Source organism: Notamacropus eugenii, chromosome 2 (genome assembly GCF_028372415.1).
Source record: "Notamacropus eugenii isolate mMacEug1 chromosome 2, mMacEug1.pri_v2, whole genome shotgun sequence".
Lineage (NCBI taxonomy): Eukaryota > Metazoa > Chordata > Mammalia > Diprotodontia > Macropodidae > Notamacropus > Notamacropus eugenii.
Window position 1 is genome coordinate 233,341,545 of NC_092873.1, and position 27,679 is coordinate 233,369,223.

At 39.8% G+C, this 27,679-nt stretch overlaps 1 long non-coding RNA gene across 2 annotated transcripts; it reads right to left on the reverse strand.

Annotated features, from left to right (window-relative positions):
- Positions 1 to 12,467: 12,467 nt before the first annotated feature.
- Positions 12,468 to 19,444, reverse strand: LOC140526909 (uncharacterized). Of its 2 annotated transcripts, none has more exons than XR_011974591.1 (2): positions 18,469 to 19,444; positions 12,468 to 13,531 (listed from the first exon to the last, which is right to left on the reverse strand). It is a non-coding gene; the product is annotated as an uncharacterized lncRNA (long non-coding RNA). The 2 variants fall into 2 exon arrangements; XR_011974590.1 differs by having other exon boundaries at positions 17,848 to 19,444.
- Between the last annotated feature and the right edge of the window lie 8,235 nt (positions 19,445 to 27,679).

Consider the following 27,679-nt stretch of genomic DNA (forward strand, 5'->3'; position numbering starts at 1 on the left):
TTGGGAAGATCAGCTGAGATACTCTGAGTAAAGTACTTGGAACCTTTTTTAAAAAAAATATTTTTGTTTTGTTTTGGTCCAGATCTACGCTTTCTTTAGTATTAAGGAGCTCCCAATGAGGAAGCTCCCTCTACCAATATAGATCATCAGGTCCTCTACATTTTATAAAGTTAGATATCCACCTTGGTCACTGAAGGATTAAATGACCTGGCCTATGGTCACATAGTTGGTATGTGTCAGAGGTAAGATTTGACCTCAGATCTTTGTGCCTCCAAAGCCAGCCCGCTATCTATAATTTAAGTTCTATGCAAACACAAACTGAGAACAGTGCATGAATCATTTATCTAATCATGGTGATTCTTCAGGTTTGCTAAGAATTGGAAGGATGCTTGGAAATCAGATTACCATTTTCTTTTTATAAAGGATATAGAAGACAGAAAGAAAATAATTTACCAAGGTTAAACAACTTATTGGTGACAGGGCAACCACTAGAATCGCATCTCCTAACTCCATTTGCCAAAGAAAATTGTAGATTTCCATCTATGAAGGCTGCTCTGTGTGAGCTGGCTTATGCTTTCTCATATTGAAGGTGGCAAGATGCGGTGAATGACCTCTCCAAGGTCATGGAAGAGTCTACAGATGTATGTACATATCCCTATGGCTAGACAGGAAGATATTAAAATCTTTTCACATTGCTATGTTGTCTGCCTGCTGGGCTGTGCTTGTATCCATAAGCATGTCATCTGTATTCTTCTGTCATCTGCACTGCTCTGAAAGAACATCCCTCAGGCACATGGAAATGAGTTATCCTGGAGGATGGATGCATGATGGATAGGTGACTTTTTCACTGGCACCAGTTCAGTTTGAAAATGCCAACTTTTTCTACCGTTCTCTCACTATTGTTGATACACATGATTACTGCTCTTGGGGCACATAAAAACAGCACCAGGAGTGGATAATCTACACCACATAGGAGCTCTCTCAACAAGCTTGAGACCTCATTCCCTTTTGGGACAGGACTGGGTCACCATTTCCCACCTTCCCTCTACCTCCAACATAAAATTCAACAGCACTACAATACTGGATTAGAGAAACTGCCCTAATTCCAAACATGTTGTTTTTAGTAGCTCAGTAAGCCCTTTCTCTTCTTCTTTGTTAGGATTTGTCCTTCCTGTTGCCTTCTGAAAGCTTTGATATTGAAAGTAGGAACGATTCATTCTAGAATGTTCCTGAGAGCATAGATCTGGAGCTGAAAAGGACCTAGGAGAGCATCAACTCCTGCGTCCTCCTTTGGCAGATGAGGAAACTGAGGCACAGAAGTGTTAAATGACCGGCCCAGAGTCACAAAGGTATTAAATGTCTAAAGGAGGATTTAAACCTAGGTCCTCCACTTTTAATCCTATTAGGATTAAATTTTTCAACTTAATCCTCCAGGTCCATCCTGTTCTCATCTGTAAAATGGGGAGAATCGTCCTTGTACAATGTACTAACATCATGATGAGAAAAATACCTTGTAACACTTGATGTGCTAGAGAAATGACAGCTGTTATTTTTTCCATTCAATTTTATTTTCTGTTTCTGATTATCTCTCTTCCCTTCCCCCACTGAGAAGGCAAGAAATACAAAACTCATTACAAATTTGAAGTCATGGAAAAGAAATTTTCACATGAGCCATGTTCAGGGAGGTGGGGGTGGGGTGAGGATAAGGGATGAGAAAAAAGGAAGTAAGAGGGGAAAATATGCTTCCATCTGCAGTCTGAGTCCATCAGTTCTCTCTTTGGAAGTGAAGAGCGTATTTCATCACGAGTCCTTGGGAGCTGTGGTGGGTCATTGTGTTGGTCAGTTACTAAGTCTTCATAGCTGATTATCTTTAGACTATTGGGATTAGAGGATAAATTGTTTCCCTGGTTGTGCTCACTTTATTTGCAGGTGTTATTTTAAAATCATTTACGTAGGATATAGTAGGGCATTTTCTCCCTGTGTCCCCACTCATAGGGTTCCTCTCTTTCTTTAAGATACAGTTTGGGCATCATCTTCAACCTGAAGCCTTTCTTGATCTTCTAACTGCCATTATCCTCTCTGTCAAACAGTATGGTACTTAACCACTTTGTGTGTGTGTGTGTGTGTGTGTGTGTGTGTGTGTGTGTTGGGTGTTGTCCTTCGTTCTTGAAGAGGACTGAAATGACATCATTATGCTAGAATGTGTCCAACTATGGCTGATCAGACCAATAGGAGCTCAGAATTCTCTACCGCAAGTCTGACACAAATAGTCCGCATGAAGACTTGAGGTGGATACTCTAAATTTGTGCAGCATGTGTTTCCTTTGAGCTGTTTCAATTCTACTTTGCTCATAGAGCACAGCACCTTCTCTGATGTGGGCATGTCATACTGAGAAGTCCTATGCCAGTGTCTCCCATGTCACACATTCCCAAAGTTCTTAAGAAAGACGTTGAGAATGTCCTTATGTAGCTTCTTCTGACCACCATGTGAACTCTTGCCCTGTGTGAGTTTTCCATAAAAGTCTTTTTTGGCAAGTGTATGTTTTGCATTCAGACAACATAACCAGCCCATCAGAGTTGCACTCTCTGAAGCAGAGTTTGAATACTTGGCAGTTTAGTTTCAGTAAGGACCTTAGTGTCTGGTGCCTTATCCTACCAGGTGATTTTCAGAATCTTCCTAAGACAATTCGAATGGAAACAATTTGGTTTCCTGGCATGGCACTGGTATACTGCCCAAGTTTCACAGGTATACAACAATGAGGTCAACACAACTGCTCTGCAGTTTGGAAGTCAGTCTAATATCTCTTCTCTACATTCCAATGGCCATGAAGGCAGGGGAAACAGGCACTGTGGAGTGCTTAGAGCATGGTTAAGATATCAAAGACACCAAGGTTATCCACTACATCTTGGGCCATCAGCAGCAGTCTTGATTCTGTCTTGCCACTGGACTGTGATGTCCTGTGGATATCTAGCGGAGTGAGTCCGATGACTTTGTGCCAACTCTGCCCCACTTAAATGCAATTTATGCATGAATCAAAAAGTGTGTATGTATGTAGGAATGAAAGAAAGTGTATGGGCATATGTGTATATACATATGTAAACAGACATATACTCACATATGTATGTGTGTTTTTATTTGTACTTACTGACTCTCTCATTAGAACGTAAACTTATTGAGACTAAGCAGTATTCCATTCTTTGTACTCATATCCCTGGGACTGGACACAGTGCCTGGCATATAATAGTCACTTAATAACTATTTGTTGATTGATTGGTAGAACCTTTATATTGCCATGTGTTTAGTTTGCAGAGAGTTTTCCAAGAATGAATTTTTTCAGCTTATGGAAATTTCAGTCCAGGTTCTATTATTTTGGTTGAGTCAAAGAAAATGAAGCAGTTTATTGAGAAGGCATACAAAACAAGAACATGTGTAACATTAGCCAAGATGTCACCCTTGGGCCCCTGCATACTCAAACTCTGAGTTGTATAGCCGTATGCATGTCATTGGAGCAGTCACCATTCATAACTGACTGCTCTATCTGCAGTGACCCACGGAGTTAGGGTTAGGGTTAGAATCACATTTAGGGGTAGGGTTAGAATTGGAGCGCATTTAGGGTTAGGGGGGACCTGTTATGTAATAATCAACATAAATCATACCTGCCCCTCATCTAAATCCTATGCCCAAATGTTCTTGGCACTACATAATGATCTAATGAGTTGATCAAGCATTATACCATGACAGCACTGAGTAAGCATTAAGAATTGACTAACTACAACAGTGGAGTTAGACATCATCTACTAGGAGTTAAATGAGAAGGAACATTTGAGTTGTACAAACACAGAAAGAAACTAGAGAGTGATACAAGGAATGACAAGGCATATGGACAGTTCTAAGTCACCAATCAGCACTAGTCTATCACAGGCAATTCCCAGAGGTATCAACTAGGTCTTCTAGCCACAGGCATCAAACTCGCTCCCAAGAATACTCTGAACCAGATTGCAATATAACTGATTACCCAGCAATATCATGTCTATGGCAGTATCCCAATGAGATCATCAAAATGGGAAAAGAACCCACATGTACAAAAATATTTGTAACAGCTCTTTTTGTGGTAGTCAAGAACTGGAAATTGAGAGGATGCCCATCAATTGGGGAATGGCTGAACAAGTTGTGGTATATGAATGTAATGGAGTACTACTGTTCTGTAAGACAGGCTTCAGAAAAACCTGGGAACACTTAAATGAACTGATGCCAAGCGAAGTGAGCAGAACCAGAACACTGTACACAGAAGCAACCACAATGCGATGCCTGATTTTGATAGACCTAGCCCTTCTTAGCAAGGCAAAGACCTAAAACAATTCCAAAGGACTCATGATGGAAAATGCTATGCACACCCAGAGAAAGAACTATGGAGTTGGGATAAAGAAAAAAGCAGACTATTTTCTTTTTTGTTTTGTTTTGTTTTTTTCTTTCTCATGGTTTCTCCCATTTGTTATAATTCTTCTATGCAATATGACTCCTATAAAAAAGCGTTTAATAGGAATGTATGGGTACAACTCATATCAGATTGCATGCCATTTTGGAGAAATGGGAGGGAGGGGGAGAAAATTTAAAACTTATGGAAATGAATGTTGAAAACTGAAAATAAATAAATTGAAAAAATGTAACTGATTATGAGCATTCCAGGTATGAGTGTCTTTTGCCTCTTATTGTAACTCCAGCATGTAGAACAATCCCTGGCACACAGCAGGCATTTAATTAATACTTATGGATTGACAAAAAAATATAACTTGGAAATATGTAATGAAATAAATAAATGTACAATGCAGCATAGATAATGTTAATTTGTGGTTTTCTAAGTCAATATGTGGCTGGCAGGAATCCATTTCTGTTTGAGTTTGACATCATCGTTCTAGATCCTGAGGAGAAAACCACAGAAACCTTGAGGCATCTGTTGCCCTGCCTGGTTTTTCACTCCATGGATCAAGATATCTCCTGGAGTCCTCCCAATTCCCCATATCCTTTCCAGCTTCCTGTTTTTAAAAAAAATTGTTGTCTCTCTGTATTAGGTTGCAAACTCCTTGAGGGCAGGTACTCTCTTTTCACTAACTCTATCCCCAGTGATTAGCACAGTGCCTGGCACATTGTAGGCACTTAATAAATGTGTATTGAATTGGATTGGATACATAGCATGATACTAGCCAGTAAAAAAGGACAGAAAATTAATTGAGGGGAAGATCCCTTCTATAAAAAACAAACAAAAAAACCCCTTCCTTTATAAAAGCAGTTAGGTAACACAGTAGATGGAGTATTATAACTGCAGTCAGCAATATGAAAGTTCAAATCCTGCTTTGGACACTATATAATAAAGGGCAAGTTACAGCCTTGGTTTCCTCATCTGTATCTTGGAGATAATAAGAACACTTGTCTTCCAAGGTTGTTGTGAGAATCAAATAGAATATAATTGTAAAGAACTTTACAAACCCTAAAGCACTTTGTAAATGCTATTACTACTACTACTATCATTTGTAAAACCTTTCTTGGTTTTCAGTCAAATAAAATGACCTTGTATTTATTTTGTATACACACACTCTCACATACACACACACAGACACACACATATGGCGTACCCAAAGTTTTAGTGCACCTTTAAGCTTTGTGCGTATGTATGCATATGCACAGACACAAAATGTATATACTTATATGTGTGTATGTGCATATACATGGATATTACTATATATTTATATATACATGTACACACACATATGTATGCATATACACACATTCACACACATATCTTCCCCTATACAATCGAAGCTCCTTGAAACAGGAATTATTTCATTTTTGGCTTTGTATCCCAAGTACCTAGCACAGTGCTTGACACAGAATAGCCACTTAATGCTTACTGATGGATCCCTAGTACTTAGCACATAATAAACTGCTAATTTCATTATTAGCATCCCTACTGGATAATCATCCATAATAAGAGGCAGTCATAGCTGAGCAGAGTAAAATAAGTGAAACCTCAGTGACCCCAGAAGATATAGAGGACCATCATCTACTAGACTTCAACTATTAGACTCTAGATGATACCTATGTTGTGTGAACAGAGTAGGGTGCCTGATTATACCTGTTATGAATGAGATCAGTGTGCCTGTGGGTAATGATTTGGAGTGAGCTTTCCATAATATCCATTGCAGTGACTTCCAAATGCTCAAGCCAAGTTAAAAAGAATCCCCAGAGATCACTCAGCCTTTTGTGTTAGTAGTGCCCCATTATAAGAGTTCTATTTTAAAAATAAATTCTAAGGTGTATGACATTTCTGATACTGACCTGGTGGGTTATTTGTGAAACCTGTCTATATTATATTTGGCTTACACTCATGAGACACTATAGAAACCTGAGAAATAGGCTGGTTATGTATTCCCAGTGGAAGCCATGATCTCTAATGCAAAGAAAAACTTTGAAACCTATGTGTTCAGTCTCAGATTGGGGGGTGGACTGGAGGGGAGAAACAAAATGAGTCCAACAGATGGAAAGTTCTTTTTTTATGTTTTATTGATTGATGCCTTTTGTTTATACCACAATCATTTCCCAGTATGTTATTTCCATTGAACTTCCCCTTGTAATAAAACAATCAATCAAAATTGACCCACAAAGTGACCATGTTTGACAGAATATAATAATAACTAACAGTTATGGATAACTTTAAGGCATGGGGATAGGGAGTTCTTATCAGAGACTGGAAAACCTGGGATAAGTCTTGTCTCTGACATATACTGGTTAGGTGACTCTGAGGAAGACACTTAACCTCTGAGAATTCTAGGCAAGATTATAAGTTTCAGACAAGGTACCAAACTGCAACTGTAGAGGGAATACCATCACTTGGGAGTTCCTTATGCCACTGGAATCTTAAGTCTAGTCTCTAGCTATGGTTTTCAAACCATTTTTTAAAATTCAGTTTTATTTTGTGGTCTACATTCTCCTTCCCTCCTCCCATGTTTCATCATAAATTATGTAATTATCATGTCATTGTGGTTAGTTACTTTGTTGATAAAAGTTCCCGTGTCTGTCAAAATCATCTATCTTTATAAAATTGCTGTTATTGTTTAAATTGTTCTGCTGATTTCACTTTGCATCAGTTCATGCAAGTGTTCCCAGGTTTCTCTGAAACTCTCCCCTTTCCCATTTCTTCAGCTGGATAGTATTTCATCATGTAATATACCAAACCTTCTTCAGTCATTCCCCAATTGATGGCACCTTCCTCAGTTTCCAATACTTTGCCACCAAGAAAAGCTGGTATAAATATTTCCATACATTGCATGTGGACCCTTTTCCTCTTGTGATCTCTTTGAGGTATGGATCTAGTAGCAGTTTTCACGAGGCAAAGGATATACACAATTTAATAGATTTGAAGGTATAGCCAAGTGGAACCCCAGAGTTGCTCTAACTTCTATTTCTCTAAATAAAGTGAGGAATTTGAAGCATTTTTTTCATACGGCTATTGATAGCTTGGTTTTCTTCCTCTGAAAATTGCCTATTCATATTCTTTATCAATTGGGAAGGGCCTCTTATTCTTAAAATTTGAATTCGTTTCCTCTATATCTTAGAAACTTGCTTCAAAATCTCCCAACTTTTTGCTTCTCTTCTAATTTTAGCTGAATTGTTTTCTCATACACAAACTTTTAAATTTTATGTAATTAAAATAGTCCATTTTATTTACTGTGAACCTGTCTGTCTCTTGTATTATCATGAACTCTTTCCCTATCCATCGATCTGACAGTTAATTTCTTTCATGCTTTTCTAATTTGTTACTAATTTCCAGTTTTCCCAATAGGTTTTTCCCCCTCTTATTATTGTGACTGTGAGCAAATCACTTAACCCTGTTTGCCTCTCTTTGCTCATCTGTAAAAAATGTTGGCTTTCTATTTTAGTTGCATGCCTTTCTTCTTTTTTATTGTTGAAAAGTTTTATAGACAATTTTCCCCTGAGTACTGCTATGAATATATCCTATACATCTGCTACATTGTCTCATTGTTGTCATTATCTTTAATGAAATTATTGTTTTTATGATTTGTTCTTTGAACTACTCATTCTTCAGGATTAAGTGAGCATTTTCAATTACTTTTAATGTTCATTTCAGTGGGCTTATGTTAATTATAATTTTTATTATAGTCCATATAATATATATGTAATATATAGTCCATTTAATATAGTCCATATTTATAGTCCACAAAAGATGTGTTCAGTATTTCTCCTTTTATGCCTTTATGATATTTTTGTGCCATAATGCATGTTCTATTTTGTGACTGTGCCATGCACAGCTGAGAAATAGATATACTCATTTCTATTTCCATTCACTCTCATCCTGAGGTCTACCATGTATTCCTTTTCTAAAATTCTACTTAGGTTCTCCATTTCTTTTTTTTTTTTTTGTATTTTGGTAAAATTTATCTTTGTCTGGGAGTGGTAAATTGAGTTACTCCATTATTTTGGTTATATTGGTTATTTCTCCCTGTAAGTCATTTAAATTTTCTTTTAAGCATTTTGATGCTATGCATTTGATGTATTCATGGTTGAGATTGATATTAATTCTTTGCCAGTGATACCTTCCAGAAAATGTAATTTTCACATTTCTCTCTTTTAATTAGGTCTATCAGGTCTATTCAATTTAGGTCTCAATACAAGATTGAGAGAGTCAGGAAAGACTTCATGTGAAAGTTGTGCTTGAAGTACATCTTCAAGGAAGAGAAGGATTCTTGGAGGAAAAGGTGAGCAGAAAACCCATGTCAGCCATGGGAGATCACCATATGTAAAAGAACAGGAAGAAAGTCAGTGCTTTATTTTTGCTTTTATTTTTCTGGACAATAAAGCACAGGAGAGGAAGTAATGTATCGAGAGTGGAAGGATTGATTTGACCAGATTGTGAAGTGCTTTAAAAGGCAAGAAGATGAGTTTCTCTTTGATCTAAGTGGGAAGAGGCAACCATTGGAGTTTGTTTGGAGTCAGGACAGATTTGAGCCAGAGAGGCCAGGAGAGAAGCTCTTAAAGCAATGCAGGTGAGCAGTGATGAGAGCCTAAGTGTGAGTAGAGAGAAGGGGATGGATATAAAAGATACTGTAAAGGCAGAAAAAGACAAGATTTCACAACAGATGGTATATTTAGGTGAGGGAGAGTTAGCCATCAAGGATAATGCTGAAATAAGGACCTGGGAGTAGGTAAAGATCAGCAATGCTGGATACTTGGTGCTGCTGAATTGACTTAGCTACTAGTTAGCTCACATGTGGGGCAAGTTTTTACTGGAAATATAGCAGGAGTTGGGAAGGTTCACCTCTCACTTTCACCTTCCTCCCCTCCATTGTCAAAGCTCTTTCTTGCCTCTTTTATGTGAGATGAGTTACTACATACTACTTTTCCTTTTCTCTTTCTCCTAGTACATTCCTCTCAACATTTCATTTTCTTTTTTAGATACCCTAGGACTTTTCCTTTTGGGAGCTCTTTCAGGAGGTGATTGGTAGATTCTTTCAATTTCTATTTTACCCTCTGGTTCTAGAATATCAGGTCAGTTTTCCTTGCTAATTTCTTTAAAGATGATGTCTGGGCTCTTTCTTGATCATGGCTTTCAGGTAGTCCCATAATTTTTAAATTTTCTTTCCTGGATCCATTTTCCAAGTCAGTTGTTTTTCCAATGAGATACTTCACATTTTCTTCTATTTTTTCATTTTTTTGGTTTTGTTGTATAATTTCTTGATTTCTCATAAAGTCATTAGCTTCTATTTGTTCCATTCTAATTTTTAAGGAATTATTTTCTTCAGTGAGCTTTTGACCTCTTTTTCCATTTTGCCCATTCCCCTTTTTAAGACATTCTTCTCCTAATTGGCTTTATGGAGCTCTTTTGCCATTTGGGATAGTCTAATTTGAAAGCTGTTATTTTCTTCAGCATTGTTTTGGGATTCCTTTAGCAAGTTGCTGACTCGTCTTTCATGATTTTCTTGCATCACTCTCATTTCTCTTCCCAATTTTTCCTCTACTTCCCTTACTTGATTTTCAAAATCCTTCTTGAGTTCTTCAATGGCCTGAGACAAATTCATACTTTTCTTGGAGGTTTTGGATGAAGGAGATTTGGCTTTTTCTGTCTTCTTCTGGTTGCTTGTTTTGATCTTCTGCATCACTAATGACATAAGAAAATTACCTCTTCATTGAGAAAGTAAGAATCTATAGTCTGTTTCTTTTCCCCTCATTTCTTCATTTTCCCAGCCAATTACTTGATTTTTGAGCTCTTCGTTAAGTGGAGTCCTCCAAAAACAGCTGCACCTCCAAGCAGCAGCTGCCATCACCTTGGAGCTGGAGCTGGAAGTGGGGCTAGGGTTGAGGCCAGGGTCAGGGCTGAGATTGGAGCTGGATCATGTTCCCCTCTCAGCCAGGTGAGAGACTCTTCCTAGTGATCTTTGAAGCTGTCTTTGGAGTTTGTGGATTGAGAAGTTTGGAAACCATAGCAGCCACCAGTGATTCAGTCCCCTAAGGCCACTGCCTGATGTGATAAACACTTCGGTCTACCTTCTAGATTGTCTTGGGCTGAAAATTTACTTCCGTCTGTCATTTTCTGACTTCTGCTGCTCTAGAATTTGTTTAGAGTCATTTTTTACGATTTGTTGTGGGGTTTGGGGAGAGCTCTAGCAGGTCCCTGCTTCTACTCCACCATCTTGGCTCCACCCCCAACTGGTTTATCTTTCATCCAAAACTATGGTTCTGTAGAATCAGCAATCTTTACAACAATCAGGGAAGACATATGTTGCTGAAAATGTTAAGGCCCCAAGTCATCTGTAAATTATAGTGTTCCCCTATTACCTTCAGGATAAAATATCCAGTCCTCTATGTGGCATTTAAAGCTGACCCCTTCCTATCTTTCCAGTAATCTTTCATTTTACCCACCTTCAGACATTTTATAGTACAGCTACACAGAAATGTTACCCTTTCTCACAAACAAGAATTCATCTCCCATCTACACTGGTTGGCCCACCTGCCTGAAGCATCCTCCCTCCTTACCTCTGCCTATTGGTCCCTCTTCCTTCAAGACTCCACTAAAACCCACCTTCAGCAGGAGGCCATTCCTGATCCCCCAAATGCTAATGCCTTCTTCTCTGAGGTGACTTTGGCCTCCTTGGCATCTATACCTGGTAATAGGATGGCTACATCAAAGGGAATGAACAGCTCATTGTCCTTGGAAAGGGTTCTTATTGTCATTAAGCTTGCAGTCAGTAGATCAATTTTTTTAAAACGCATTTATTTAGTACATATTAATGTACCAGGCACCAGAAATACAAATACAAAAAGTGAAACTATTCCTGCTGTCAAGCTTGTATTCTACTGAGGGAGGCATCTTCTACTCTATTTCATCTACTGTGTCTGCATGTATACATTTATACATATGCCATCTCATTTATACATATGCTGTCTCTCCCATTGGTATGTAAATTCCTTGAAGGCAGAGATAAATTTTTACCTTTTTCAGTATTCCCAGTGTTTAGCAGAGTGCCTGGAACATAGTAAGCACATAGCAAATGCTTCTTGACTGACTAATTGAAAGATTCCACTTCAGATTTTTTGCAAAGTGATATTTTTCATTGCTTTTTTGTATATTTTCTCTGCCTCAATCATAAATTGTTTCATGCTTAGAATACTGGGTATCACATTAGAAATCTTGGAGATTTCTTTTATCTTCCTCTCAAAAATGCCAGAGAAGCACGGCCTTTTCTATTTTCCTCTAGATAACATAGATTCCATTGGTTAAATGATAGGACTTATTCCCCTTACTGGTAAGCTGTTATAAGATCTCAGCTTGGTAAAGGTCAAAACTCTTAATTCAGACCCAGACACAGCATAACTCATTTCCACAGGTTATTTGTAGCTTTTTCTCCTTCAGCTGCCTGAGCCTTACAACTTTGATGTCCAATGTTAAGATACCCCTGAGTGTACTGTACTGCCTCAAATCATGACCTCACTGACCCTGGTCCCATGCAGTCTTCCTATAAGACTGAGGTTGAGTTTTCTGATGTTCTCTCCCAGGCTGAATTACAAATCATCCTAGGCTTTCACTTTGATCTTTACACCTAGTAGGATTCCCTGAGAGGTGGTTTTGTCAGTGAAGACAGAGTCACAGAGGCCCAAATGATGTAAACTAGCAGCGATAGGAAGACCTCTCCCTCCATTTCTCACTTATAATTATAAGGCAAAATAGATACTGGACTTTGTAAATCCTCAAGGGCTCTTTGACACAGGACAAATCAGATACTTCCTTCTGGTTTTCCCCATCATCAGTAACCATGATCCTAGGGAGTGCCAACATGTACTATTTCTTGCTCTGGTTACAGCATAGCTTACCGAGAGGAGCAAGTCTTATGCTTGGCCAGCAGGCTGCTCGTCCTCCTGTGGAGCTCGTGAGTAAAAGAATAGGGTGGGAGAGCGGGTCAATGAAGCAACTCCGATTTATTCAAGCAAGCACTCTGATTACATATTCTCTGCCAACTAGCCCAGTGAACCATGGTGACACACCTAAACAAACCTGAAACTATAGAAATGAACACAAGCTGGATCTATAGTGACAACAACAAACCAGGGGTGGGGCTGTCCCTTCCAGTGCCATCTTCTTCACCCTTCCCTGCTCTGGACTCAGTTTACCTGATGTCCGTTAGTGTGGCGTCCCAGATGGCGTGGCAGTCAGTGCCCCTTACAACTCCCCCTTTTAGTTTTAGACCTGATGACCTTCACGGGTTTGTACATCTCTCAGCTTGAACTGATTTTCAGTAAGCATCTTCATTGTATCTTTTACAGTTCGTAGGGCACATTTGAGGCATGCTGGTATGAGACATATAATAATCAGGATAACAATACTTCCTGACAACAATGGACCTAGCCAATTAAACAATGAGGTGGAATGACCAAAAAGTTGCATCATGTCTGAAACAGAATTTTCAGGTATTAACGTTTTTGTGCCTTGAGTATTTATATCCAATGTCAATTTTTCCACCAGTTTCATTTCACTTGAAACGTTGGTGAGTGTTAAATCATGTAACTGAGCTCTTATTTCTTCCCAATTAAATTCAGTATCATTGTACAATTTGTTCATCATACAAAAATGACGATATCTGTAATCACATCTTAAAGCCAATTGTGTTTCTGTGGCCTGCAGTTCATCCCCAATTGCTATTACATCATTTCTTAACATTAGAATGGCCTGATAGAATTCATGATCCATCTTCAATTGTTCCCTAAATCCCACTGATACATTATTTGTACAAACACCAAGGATAGCCCTTCACCAGTCCTATAAAGTTGAAATGTCTACTAATGTCCAAAGGTCCAATACTGGTCCTCGGCCTGGCTCACTGCTGGAAGCAGTAAGATGAAGCTGACTAATTTCATGGCTCAGGCATTGTAGTTTCTTCTTCTTTCTCTGGCGGAATCCCTGTGATTTCTTCCTGGTGCTGTACGACCCGTAGTCTTTTCACTGGTACCCAAATCTCCTTGTCTCCTGTAAAGATACAAGCATAACCCTTGTCCCAAGTTATTATGGTATGTGGTTCATGCCATTGCCCTTCCTGATCTCGTCACATGGCTGTCTGTCCCGTGGCTGGAGGCGTCCATTCCAATTTTTTCTTAAAATCATCTGGTGGTCTGCCTGATCTGACCATCTGTTTCATGGCAGGTGTAAGACCGTGCTCATCGAATTTTAAGTAATTGATAGTGAAAAGTGCCAATTTTAATTGATCATGTGCCATGGACCTGGGTCCCGAAGCGCCCCCTTTTTGTTTTTGGACATATGGTTTTATGGTGCGGTTCGCACGTTCTACTATGGCTTGTCCTGTGGGGTTATAGGGGATCCCAGTCACATGAGAGATTCCGAATTCTGAGAGAAATTTTTGGAAGGCCGAAGTAGTGTATGCTGGGCCATTATCAGTCTTTAATAGTCGTGGGACGCCATGGGCTGCAAAACATTGAAGCATATGACTACACACGTCCTTAAGTGCCTCTCCGGTGCGTAGAGTAGCCATGATGAAACTGGAGAAAGTGTCTATAGACACATGGACATATTTAAGCCTCCCAAATGAAGCTATGTGAGTCACATCCATTTGCCAGATATCATTAGGATGTGATCCCTTAGGATTGTACACTCTGCATGGCATCGGTGGCTGGAAAGGAATGCATGCTGTGCGTGATTTTACAATCTTTCAGGCCTCTTTCTTAGTAAGTTTATATAAATGTCTTAATGATATTGCTGATATATGAAACTTATTGTGAGCCTGCTGAGCTTCCTCAGTGGTTTCTAGGTATACACCTCCTGACACTACTCGATCCACAACCTCATTTCCTGCTGCTAGAGGCCCTGGTAGATTGGAGTGTGATCTTATATGTAAAATGTGGAATGGGAACATACGTCCTCTTATGGTGTTTTGGACTTCCGCAAGCAACTGTCCAATTTCTAATTGGGTTGATACGCAGGCAGTCTCTAGGTCTGGTAAAAGTGTGGCTACATATCTACTGTCGGTAATGACATTGATAGGCTCATCAATTTCTAAAGCCTTCCAGACCGCAAATAGTTCGTTCTTTTGGGTGGATGAGAACGGAGTATCATATACCTGCAACCATTTATCTTGATATACATATGTGGCTGCTCTATTTAATTTTGTGGCATCAGTAAATACATTCTTTCCTATGACCGCAGTGTCACGGTGTTTCTCTGCCCATGTCCATGGTGTTTCCTGGTATATGCTTAGAGCCTTATTTATGTTCCCTGTTTTGAAGTTTTGATTAATAATAACTTGCCCTTCTGGGTATTCTGTACAGCATTTCTCTACTTGTTCTTTGTTGTATCTACACTAGATGGCATCAGGATCTCTTCCTATCAGTTTCCTCACTCTCTGAATTGCTTTGTAAACCACTTGTGCAACTAGTACACAGTAAGGGACACAAGACCTACTGTGTACTCTCTTCAAATGTATCCACTCTAATAACCCTTCCTCTTGGTGAAGGCATCCTGTGGGAAGTTCCACAATGAAAAGGATAGAGATATACATATTTTCTGTTGGTCTATATCTCCTGGTGCTAGCCTCTACGATTTTTGTTTGAATTTTGGAGATGCACTCCAATGCTTGAGGAGTCCATTGTTGTAGTGAATTTAAGTCAGGATCTCCTTTCAGCATGTCATACAATGGGTGTAATTCACCTGTAGGTATTCCTAATTGTGGTCTGATCCACTGAAACTCTCCTATCACCTTTTGCATAGGATTAAGAGTCTTGATTTTAGACACATCTATTACAGGTGATTTAATATGGATTTGATGTTCTAATATGGTGTGTCCTAAGTAATGTATAGGCAGGTCTTTCTGTGTCTTATCAGATGCTATTTTTAAACCCTGTTTGAGGAATTCTCTCTCTGTCATTTGTAAAGTCATTTCTAAAATTTCCATGTTATCATGAGCTCCCAAGATATCATCCGTATAATGGAGTATCAACACCTGGGGAAATCTCTTCCTGACTGGGTGTAATGTCTTGTCTACATACCACTGACAAATTCTGGGACTGTTTTTCATTCCTTGGGGTGGTACCTTCCATAAGTAATGATGGTATGGCTTCTGTAGACTGACACTGGGTAAAGAGAATGCAAACCTTTTCCTATCCTCAGTATAAACAGGAATACTGTAAAAACAATCCTTGATGTCAATCACCCAAAGTTTATAACTGCTGGGAATTACCTTGGGTGATGGCAAACCTGGCTGCAAAGCACACATCAGCTACATGATGTCATTGATCTTTCTCAAATCAGTCAACATTCTGTATTTTCCAGATTTGTTTTTTATGACAAATACAGGAGAGTTCCAAGGACTAAAGGATTCCTCAATGTGTCCTAACTCTAACTGTTCTTGTATAAGGTCTTTCAGGGGTGTGAGATTTTCATATTTTAGGGTCCACTGATCCACCCAGATGGGCTCATCTGAGATCCATGGTAATTTTGGTGGTGGAATTCTCACGGCATCGTCATCAATGGATCCGTTCCAAAATTTGTTGTTAATCTTACCCCTAATTGTGTAAGCAGGTCTCTTCCCCATAGTATTATGGGAAGCCCTTCCAATACTTGTGGCCAAAATTTTCCTGATCTGTCCTCAAAAGTCCACCGTAGTGGTCTGGCCACCTCCCTGGCCCATTGTGAGCCTTCTATGCCATATACATTGTCTTCCTCTCCTATAGGGCATTGAGACTCCCATTGTGAAAAAGGGAATATGCTTCTGTCTGCACCGGTGTCCACAAGGCCTGTTTTAGGTATTCCTTCTATATATATGGTAAGCATTGGTCTCTGATTGCCAATTTGTTGAGTCCAATATATTGTTTGTTCTGTGTTATGATCCATTTGTATCAATTGTGCTACCGGCTGCCCTCTATCCACCTCCACCTCCACATTGTTAGAGTTGCACATCAGGGTCTTGTGTAAGGTACCAATCGGTGGTTGCTGTGCTACGGCCTGTAAGCCTGTGTAAGCATTTGCTGGTGCAGAAATGAAAATCTCTTGCTTTGTGTTGATGCATATTTCCTCTGTTGGTAACCACACTGTTGTGCATGGAGGTGTCAGGAAATTCCCTAGGCCTCTGATTAATTTTGACTGTATGACACCGACTAGAGTGTCCAGTACCTCCTCCTGAATTCTGAAGTGGCCTGTGGGATCGTCTCTGCGTCCTCCCCCTAGCCCCTCTTTTTCTCCTGGGCTGGAGGGATGCCCGTCTGCATGTTTAAATATTGAGCACTACCCTTGAGAGGGGACAATGACCTACACTCTGAAGCCCAATGCCCTGTTTTCTTACATTTTGGACAGGGTGTGGTTGGCTTACTCTTAAATGGTGTTCTGTTCCCTTGGTTCTCAAGTCCTTTTCTTCCCTCTGCATTGTTTCTACACTCCCTCTGGTAATGTCCTATTTTTCCACACTTAAAGCATCTCACTCTTGCTCCAGCTCCCTAATAATTTCTCAGCACCCCTGCGAAGATGGAAGCCTGTACTCTTGCTAGGTATGTCTGAGATCCTACCTCCTCACACCTATTTAACATGTCTTCAATGGAACAGTTCTTGGGTAATCCTAGCAGAGCCTTCCTACAATCTGCATTAGCTCCTGATCAAAGGATGTCCTTTATCACTACAGCAGTACCTTCCACTTCACCCATAGTCCTGGTGACAACCTCAGTTACTCGGGCACAGAAATCAGTGAAGGGTTCTGCATTTCCTTGCTTCAGTGATTGCAGAGATACCTTCTTAGGACCCTTCTCAGGAATCAGCATAAAGGCCTGCTCCACCCCTTGGGCTAGCCTCTCATACAGCTCTAGATCATATCCTATTTGCTTAATGTCTTCCGCATACTCTCCTGACCCAAAATAACATATCATATACCGTTGGGCATCTGTAGTGTTGCCAGCATTACCTGATGTTGCTATGGCTCTTAATTTTTCTGCCAAAAGCTGAAGAAAGCAAACATATTGTCTGGGAGTCAAGATGGCTCTCATGGTTAATTTCCAGTCATTTGGGGTTAACACATAATTAGCCAATTCTTTTAATCTTATGAGGACATAAGGAGCATTTATCCCATAATTTGTAACCGCCTTTTACAATTCTTCTATCTGTAAGGCTGGTATGGGCCCGTGAGTCCTCGTCACGGAGCCGTCCTCTGCTTTATCCTCCAATACAGGGAACGCACTTATCCATTCCCTGCCAATCTCCCTGAAGCTAGTGTAATCACCATCCTCTCTCAGCTTTTCTAGAGTCTGCTGTAATGCTGATTTTTTGAAAATTATTTGTACTTCTCTCACCTTGTCGCTAGGTGGCAGAATTGTTCCTCTTCTCTCACTCTCTGTGCTTCCTCCCTTCTCACCATCAGTGAACTCCTTTTTCCAGCTAACCCTCCTTTTAGTTTTCAGCAAGCCCTTTAATTTTTCAGTTAACTCTTGCATGTCCTCTCTCAGTTCCCGAACTGTCTCTCTCTCTCGCCATATCTCTTGTTCCAACTCTAAGTCTGGACATATGGATGCTGGCTGCCTTTCTGGGCTGCTGTCCCTTGTACTACTCCTTGACTCAGAGGGGGTCGTCTCTGAGGATGTGGTAAATGTTCTCATTTGCACTGCCTTGCCACCGTCGTCCTCTATGAACACATTCTTCAGCATGTCATATAGGAAGAAAGTGTGAAGATCCAATTTATTTGGGTTTTCGAGTTCAAAAGCTGTTAACTGCTCTCCAACAATGACCCAAGAGTCTAAACTCATAGGAGGTCGTTCTGACACCCAAGGACAGATTTCACAAATGGTATCTATGAACTTCCTTATATTTCTCAAACTTACTGTAGTTCCATGTTTCCTGATCTTTTTGTAAGTTATTGCTGTGTATTGACCCTGACTCAACTTTTGTGAGCTTTGCCCCATTTCAGTCTTACTCACGGTTACTCCTCTTCCCACCGAGCTGAATTGCGTGCGTCTTCTCCTGCATCCACTTCTCGGATCCGCTTGCTGGAGGACTCGGTGAGGCAGACAGGTTACCGTCTCCTGTTGCGCTCAGGTATTGGCCTTTGACCCTGTCCTGATAGCTCCTGTAGACTGTCTAGGCTTCTGGAGAGCCTGACTCACTCGGGGGGGACTGAGGGACCTGATTCCCTCAGCTGAGATTCCTGAGGGACCTAATTTCCCTTGGCTGAGCTTCCTGCTCCTTCCCCCCTGCTTGTGGCTCCATGTTGGTGGGCGCCAAGTTGCTGTGGTTACAGCATAGCTTACTGAGAGGAGCAAGTCTTATGCCTGGCCAGCAGGCTCCTTGTCCTCCTGTGGAGCTGGCGAGTAAGAGAATGAGGTGGGAGAGCGGGTCAGAGAAGGAACTCTGATTTATTCAAGCAAGCACTCTGATTATATAGTCTCTGCCAGCTAGCCCAGTGAACCATGGTGACACACCTAAACAAACCCGAAACTATAGAAATGAACACAAGCTGGAACTATAGTGACAACAACAAACCCGGGGTGGGGCCGTCCCTTCCAGCGCCATCTTCTTCACCATTCCCTGCTCCGGACTCAGTTTACCTGATGTCCGTCAGTGTGGCATCCCAGATGGTGTGACAGTCAGCACCCCTTACATTTCTAACCTACCATTGTTCTTTAATCATTTTATAATCCTTTCACCTGAGGTCTTCAGGGGTTAGTCTTGAACTTCTGTTCAGTCTCAAAGACTTACTTCATGGAAAACCAAGATAGTTGCTGCCCTCACCAAAATTCTTGGCACTTTCAGGAGGGAAGAAAGTGTAGTGACTGACTCCTTCTTATTAGTTACTTTCACTGTCCAGCTTCTATGGTTCTCTCCTTTCACTTTCTTTTTCCCTTCCCTGCTCTTATTCCATCTTTCACCCCCCACCCTCCCAGCAATGCCTTCACCTGCCTCAATGTTAGACTGGCAGTGATCAGAAGACTTCAGGGAAATTCTAAAAACCATTCCATCAGACAAAGGTTAGGGATCCCATACATTAGTCTATAAACCACTTAGATCAGGATCCTTAACTTTTTTTTGTATCATGGTCCGGTTTGGCAGTCTGGTGAAACCTATGAACCCTTTTCTGAATAATGTTTATAAACTCAGAAAATAGTATGCATAGGATTACAAAAGAAACTTAAAGTTAGTGAAAATAAAGATGTACTTTTTCCTTCCTCCAACTTCATGGACACCCTAAAATCTATATACAGATCCCTTGGGATCTATGGACCCCAGGTGGGGAACTCATGACTTTGATACCCTCATGATGGTCATTTTCTTTGCAGCTTCTTCATGTCCTGTCCCTGTATCGCCAAGGCAACATTCACAGCACTGGTGGTGACTATGAATATGCAGGGGTAGTTCTCAATCACCAAGTATAAGAGACTCTCTATATAGAAGGCAGAAGGAAAACATTTATTTAGACACCAGAAAGCCAAATCTGTCATGGTGACCAAGAAGTTAATAAACATGATCAATGCAGGGAGCAAAGCCATTCCAAGCCTCCCTCCACCTTGGTCAGGGCCTTCTCACAAGCAAAGGCTCAGGAGACTGAGCCTTACTGTGCGCCTGCCTGTATCCTCTCCTCTCTGCCCTGACTGTGCTCACCCACTTCCTCCTAGTTCTGCTCAGCCCTTCCTGTTCTGCATGTTCTTCAAGCTCCTCCAACCACGTTACTTAGGGTTCCAGGTGATTTAATAGGTCTATTAATAAATAGGATAGATTTTCCAATTCAAATTACCATTACGGTCCCCCTTTACAAATCTTGTTTATATGTTTCTGACAACCCGCCATAGAGAATGGACTCAACATGCTAGAGGCCTTCCTTGGGTGCTTTGATATTTTAATATATTGAGGAAGCCTACACTGCAATCAAGTTTGTCCCCCAAGTATCCCTTTTTTTCCCTTCATGCCCTGACTACCTTTTATAGATAATTACTTTACCTGATGAAGTCACTTATGCCGTTTTATATGTAAATCATAAGTTATAAAACATAGGATCATGGATTTAGAGCTTGAAGAGATCTCTGATGATTTAATTCAACATTTTGCTGATGAGTAAACTGAAGCCTGAAATTTAAGGGATACAGATGAGATTTAACCCAGTTTTCTATTTCTATGTCTGGTGATCTTTAAAAAGAAAACTACATCATATCATTTCTCAATACAATGTTTATTTATATGTATGAATATAATATATAATATGTGCATGGCTATGTATGAATACATGTAATTTTAATAACATGGCTAACATTCCTGCGCTAATAATTTAATATTGGACTTCGAGGAGTTATGCAATTTGAAAGATAACTTTGCTTTTATAATTCGGTGAGTTTTGTAAACAAAAATTTTTTTTTAAATTGATGTCTAGGAAATATTCTAAGGGTTTGCCAAAATCTTATCATATCTTCTTGTCTTTTTTGGTAATTTGATGAAGAATGGTAAGGTGTTTTTTGCAAAGAATTTTGACAGTCTGGGATTGATGGGAAATCATTTTAGGTATTGAACCAAACTGAGAACCATTACAAGTTGCTCCAATATGTGATCAGGAAGACCTCATTTTACAAACACATTTCCCTTTCTATCTCTCTCACTGACAATCACATCAGTCACTTTTTTTTTGACCCATAGTCTAGAAATGTTGAGCTTTTTTAGAAGCAGTGCAGAGAGAAAAGGAATATTATTTTCCTTTCTTTTCTAGGAATGAGGAAATTGAGGGATGTAGGGGTCTAAAATAGGATCATAGGCTTTTAATCTGGAAAAATGTCATTAATTGTATAGATAGAAGAAATGAGGCCCTGAGAGAAGTGACTTGTTCAAGGTCACCTAGGCAGTAGTTATCCCTTCCACATTGCAACTTTCCCCATCACAGTTTTGATATATGGTAGGTCAGCATAAGAAATTAAATGGGAATTTTTAGGGGAAGTTTTGCAAAAGTTGCTGACAAGAAAGCCAACAGATAAGCCAGAAAAAGCTTAGAAACTCAGAATTGCTTAAAATATATGCATAGTATTATAGAATACCAACTGCAATTTTACAATAAGGTATTGTCAACTCCCCATAAATCAGATTTCTTTTTAGTACAAAGGAAGCACCAAAAAGTTTTACACAGATTTTCCAGATCCTGGTAGTGTCATACCAGTAACCCCCCACAAAGTGGACGGAATAACTGTAGTTCAGTAAGGATTCAAACCCAGGTCTTTTGACTCTAAACCCAGTGTGCTTTCATTATTATAATTTTCTCAGGCTAACGAGTTGCATTTAAGGTAGTGCATTCAAATCAATGAGATTTCTTTACTTTTTCCAGGATATTTCCAATATTGCTAATAAATTATTTCTAGGAACTCTGTAGATATACATACATACAATAATCCAAGGTTCCTTATAATTTCTTTTGGACATCTAGCTTGGAGATTCTCACCTATCCTAAGAAATTAAAATTTCATGGCTCTTCTGAAGTGCTATTTGTGTGCTTACTTTATTCCCCATCTCCTAAATCAGGGTCTGTAAGTACTCATCTTTTATAATGTTAATGAGATTTCTGTTAATGAAGATCTTCCCACCCGTTAATAGGTCTCACGTGGAACCCACTGGGGGAAGATTGATTAGGGGAGGCTTGTTTGTGTAGCAACTGTTTTGTTAATTGTTAATTGTTACTGAGGTACTGGGTCCCTTAGGGCTCTGAAAAAAATATATATGCTCTAAAGTGAGGTTTTGCTTTGGGGCCTTAGAAGAAGGTTCATGTGCCAGATAAGACTCTGGGTAACCCCCCCTCCCCTTTTGAAAACCCAGATGGTGGTGCTTCATATACATAAATAGTCAGATAGTTGCATCTTTCGGTTGATCTATAATGTATGCATGGCTTATGATCAGACAGTTAGAAGCCCAGTCTGTTGGTTTTTTATTTCTCTGCTTATATTTTCCCTTCTGGTGACTATAATTAAGTAGCTTGGTGAACCCTCAAAAGTTGCTTTCCTTTTAGAAAAGCAGATCGAAGAACCTGTGCAGAAGGCCAGGGTATGCCAGGGTGTCTGCTGTTACATTTTTATAGCTCTCTCACTACCTAGTTTAATGTTTTGCCATGGCAGGGACTCATAGATATTTGTGGAACGCATATCACGGATCAGTTAAAGAACCTTGAGATGTTTAGCCTAGAGAAGAAAAGATTTGTGAGTGATATGATAATTCTCTCTGAACATCTGAAGGTCTGTCATGAGTCAGAGACTAGAATTGTGTTGCTCAACCCCAGAAGACACAGCTAGAAGTAATTGGTTAAGTTACAAAGAGGCAAATTTAGACTGTATGTTGAGACATGATTGCAAAGCACTTGCACTAGTCAAAGGTGTTTATATAGACTTCCCATTAACTTCTTCAAGGGAAGAACCTTTCACCTTTCTTTACATCCTTAGGGCTTAAAATAAGTGCATGGCACATAGTAGGTGCTTAATAAATACTTATTGACTGAACAATTTTCTGACTACCGCCTCACCTGAAGCATTCAAACAAAGGTTACAAGACTACTTGTCAGGTATGTCACGGAGGTCATTTTTTTTCAGGTAAGTGTTGGACTAGAAGGCCTCTGAGGTCCCTTTAAAGTGGGATTCTATGATCTAGTTCCTTTCTAGATCTATGTCCTATAAAGAGCTTATAATATTCTAGAGGTTGACAAACCATGCTTGGAATATTCTCCCTTGTCTTCCCTAACTTCCTTCAAGTCACAGATAAAATTCCACCTCTGTAAACATCTGTACTAATGTCTTCTCTTAATTCTAGAGCCTTCCATTTGTTGATTATCTCCAATTGATCCTATATATAGTTGTTAGTGTATTTGTTTGCATGGTTTCTCCCCCACTAGACTGAGAGTTCCTTGAGAAGAGGGGACTGTCTTTTGCCTTTCTTTGTATCCACAGTGGTCAGCATGGTGCCTGATACATAGCAGGTTCTTAAAAAAAGTTTATTGATTATTGACAACTAGAAATTGAGGATAGATAGAAACAAGATGGAGTTTATTGTCCGGTGACAAGGGGAGGAATAAGGGTTAGTGAACTGAAAAATCTGTGCTTTTGTTAAGAGTTGGTTTCTTTTGAAGGACTGACAGGATGATTCCATTTGGCAGCAGGGCAGTGGCTGGTTCAACGTTAAAGGGTTTTCTGATTTGGGAGATAATAGTTTAGTAAGAGCAATCAGAGGAAACCAGGAATTATTTGATGGGTTACGCTCAGCTCACCACCACTCACTTCATGAGATTATAGGACATGTTGTGATGGAGCAACTTTCATGGAGTGAGACACTTATGCTTGGTGTTTCTAACATCGTGTGGTCATCTCAATCATAGTATGAACTTCTCAATAGATTTGTTATATGACGTAGGATGTGTAAGATTCACATAGACTCTAGAAGATATTGACATCAAACTGATGTCTTGAATGGAATTTTTTTATTTTAGGTAAAGATAGAAAGTTGATTGAGAGTTCTCTCTGTCAATGTGTTAGAATGTTTCTTTTGAAACTTTAACTCTTCACTATGCTGTAGGCAGTGATGTTCTTCTTCTGTGCCCAAGCACTAAGATAGAATAAGGACACTGTGGCCTTCATGAAAATTAGAGTCAACTCAAGGGTTAAGAAAAACTATAACTGTTTGGCTGCTTGTCCACATTTTGCTGCTATGTGACATGACTTTTCTTTCTACCTGCCACACATGGATCCTTAAGTCATTACAAAGGCAAAACACAGAAGTGATAAAAAAGATTTTTCAACTTGAGCTAAAGTCAGGTTCCTCATTTTGGAAGTCAGAAACAACATCTTAAAAGTATATCCTAACTTATAGTCTGAGGCCGAGGGATCACAGTTGGACTCTTCTAGCTAGTAGGGGATATAAGGCTTGGAGCATAATTATTTCATTAGTCTCTTTGTGGTGGCTTGTGTGGGATAGTGAGGCAGGGGGCTAGGTAGTTATGGGGCAGCTGTCAAGTTCTGATATAAGAAAGATATCCAGGAGTCAAGAGATCAAGATACTGCAGGGGTCAGGGAATCACTGGTTCACTGGTACCATAGAATACCCTCCAGGGGTGGAACCAGGAAGTCAGAAACTTGCCTTGGTCCAGAGCAAACCAAAGGCTGAAAGTCAAGAAGTTACCAAAAAAAAAAAAAAAAAGGAGGAACTAGGTCTCAGGGAGTAAGTCAAAGACTGGGAGTTTAAAAAGTTACATGATTCAAAGATTTTATTTAGAAGGCTTAAAGAAGTCTAATATTACGTGTCCTCTGCTCTTTCCTAACTGCTTTATAAGTAGTAAGAGATCTTAATCAACAAACAAGTATTGTTAGGTTTCTATGATGTGCCAGGCACTGTGGTACATGCTGTGGATGCAAATACAAAAAAATGAAAGTCCCTGCTCACAATGAGACTTCTGACTTAAAGGGGGGGGAAGGGGATGATAAGAAGTATATACAAAATAAACAGCATAGGTGTCAGTAAATCCAAATACACATGTACATTAATTGTAACAAATATGTTGATGAGAAAACTTGGTTAGAGAGAAAAGGCAACAGGCTAAACGCATACATTTTAGGATTTAATTAATTAATCAATTCCCCATCAAGCTAACAGTTACATAGCGCTATGGAGCCAGGATCAGAACTGGCTGACTCAGTACAGAAATTGACTGTCTTAAGTACATTTTACCATGAGGAAGGAGTTCTCTTAGATAAACACATTGGAAACAAAGTGGCCTCAGTTGGGTTTTATGATCCCAAGCCATGGGCATCTTCTTTCCATAGCATGTCTCTGTGATTTAAGATAAGGAAAAAGTCCCATCACCCAGATAACAGACATCCTGTCCTAAACAGGCCTTTGAAGTTGTTTAACTTAACAGAGTTTGACAAAGCTGAAGTCACACCCCAAGGTATTTGTGCTTTTCTCTTAACACTAGGATGCTAGAAGGAGGGTCTGATAAGGAAGTCCCATTTGCCCACCAAAAGGCATCCTCTAAACAAAGGAGACTATTAGGTCCAGGCTCTCCTTAATTTAAACTTTGGCCCTTATTAAGTCTAAAATTTATATTAAATATTATCAATTAAAAGGTTTTATATATGCCTATATGTATGTATAATGTAAAGTAGTTTAAGAGAGAGAATACTAACAACTGGGAGAATCAGAAAAGGCTTTATATAGAATGGGAGAAATCATATAACAAACCTAACCGTAATATACAAGAAAATGATCTGCTACATTCTACGACTGAATTCCATAGTTCTTTCTCTGGATGTGGAAGACATTTTGCCTTAAAAGACCAGTGAGAATTTTTTTAAGTCCTTGCATTGCAATGAAGCCAGGAAGACTATCTTCTTGAGTTCAAATCTGGCCTCACTTACTAGCTATGTGACCCTGGGCAAGTCATTTAATCCTGTTTGCCTCAATTTCCTCATCTGTAAAATGAGTTGGAGTAGGAAATAGCAAACCATTCCAGTATCTTTGCCAAGGACACCCCAAATGGGGTCATGGAGAGTCAGACACGAGTAAACAACAACGAAACAATAAAGGGCAAGTGTCAGGACAATTTTACAGATGAAGAAAGTGAGACCTGGAAATAACTTGCCCATGCTCACAGGGCAGGTAAGTATGAGAGTAAAGGTTTTATACTGGAGTCAGATTGTATTAAATTTTCCGTGTAAGTATTTATACCTCAGGAATTGGCAAAAGCTCCAGATCAGGGCTTGATTTGTTTTGTTTATTATCTAGACTTAATAAAGTAATGGAGAAAATGTTCATAATGAAGATGAAACTGTGCATCCTACTTACATACGCTTTACCAGAGAGCTGGTTGTTAAACATGTAACAGCAAATTCCAGCTTCTGTGACAGGTTCAATGTCCAGAGGAGAATTATTCTACCTACTGTACTTCCTCTCACTTTCTGAGTGACTCCTTTTTCTTCTCACAGTTCTTCTAGGACAGTCTCAGACATTTTCCCAAAGTTATGCACTTTTTTTTGATGGAGTCCAAGATTTTTTTCTCTCCTGGGAATTCCCAGGAGTCAGGAAACCAACATGAAAAAACCAGAACTGTCTTAACATGCCTAGGGACATCTAGTCCCCTTAAAATAATCCATGGCGATAGACCTTCCAGGGAGGAAGACAATTACATATGGACAGGAATAAAAATAAGTATTCAGTACCCTGAAATGCCCTGCATGCCACTGCCATCCAACTGCTGTCCAGCAGTGAAGGACAGAGTACAGGATTGTGTGAGTGGGGTGGGTCTGGAAATCCCTCAATACTATAGAATAAGGAAAATGCTAAATACCACAGATGACAATCATGCGACCCATTTTCCTCTTCCACCAGAACCATGTCATTTGGTATCTCATCTTTTTTGGCAAGTGGTTTTTTTATTCTCCTTCCTTCCTTCCTTCCTTCCTTCCTTCCTTCCTTCCTTCCTTCCTTCCTTCCTTCCTTCCTTCCTTCCTTCCTTCCTTCCTTCCTTCCTCCCTTCCTTCCTCCCTTCTCCCTCCCACCCTCCTTCTTCCTCCTCCTTCTCCTCCTCCTCCTCCTTCTTTCTTCTTCTTCTTCTTCTTCTTCTTCTTCTTCTTCTTCTTCTTCTTCTTCTTCTCTCTGCCCACCTTTCTCTCCTCTCTCTCTCTCTCTCTCTCTCTCTCTCTCTCTCTCTCTCTCTCTCTCTCTCTCTCTCTCTCCTCTCTCTCTCTCTCTCTCTCTCTCTCTCTCTCTCTCTCTCTCTCTCTCTCTCTCTCTCTCTCTCTCTCTCTCTCTCTCTCCTTCTCTCCACCACTCCCTTCTTCTCCCTTTTTCCCTCCCTTACAATACTTAGTAATTGTGCTCTGGTCAATAAAAGATCCTTTAGGGGATAAAACCTAGAAGCCAAGGGAAACATTTAAATATGAAAAACAAACAGGTATATGAGAGAGAAGCACATGAACTTGTCCGTCAACAAGTCAACAAAGATTTGTTAAGCACTTGTACTATACTCAGTGCTGGGAATACAAATAGAAGGAAAAAGGAAAGGTAACTCTTGCCTTCAAGGAGTTTCTATTCTAATGAAAATAGAGAATACTGGATGCTGAAAAGTTGAAGGAGTAAAGGAGAAAGTATTTTGACCAATCAGAAGAAGGGGCTACAGGAATAAAATTT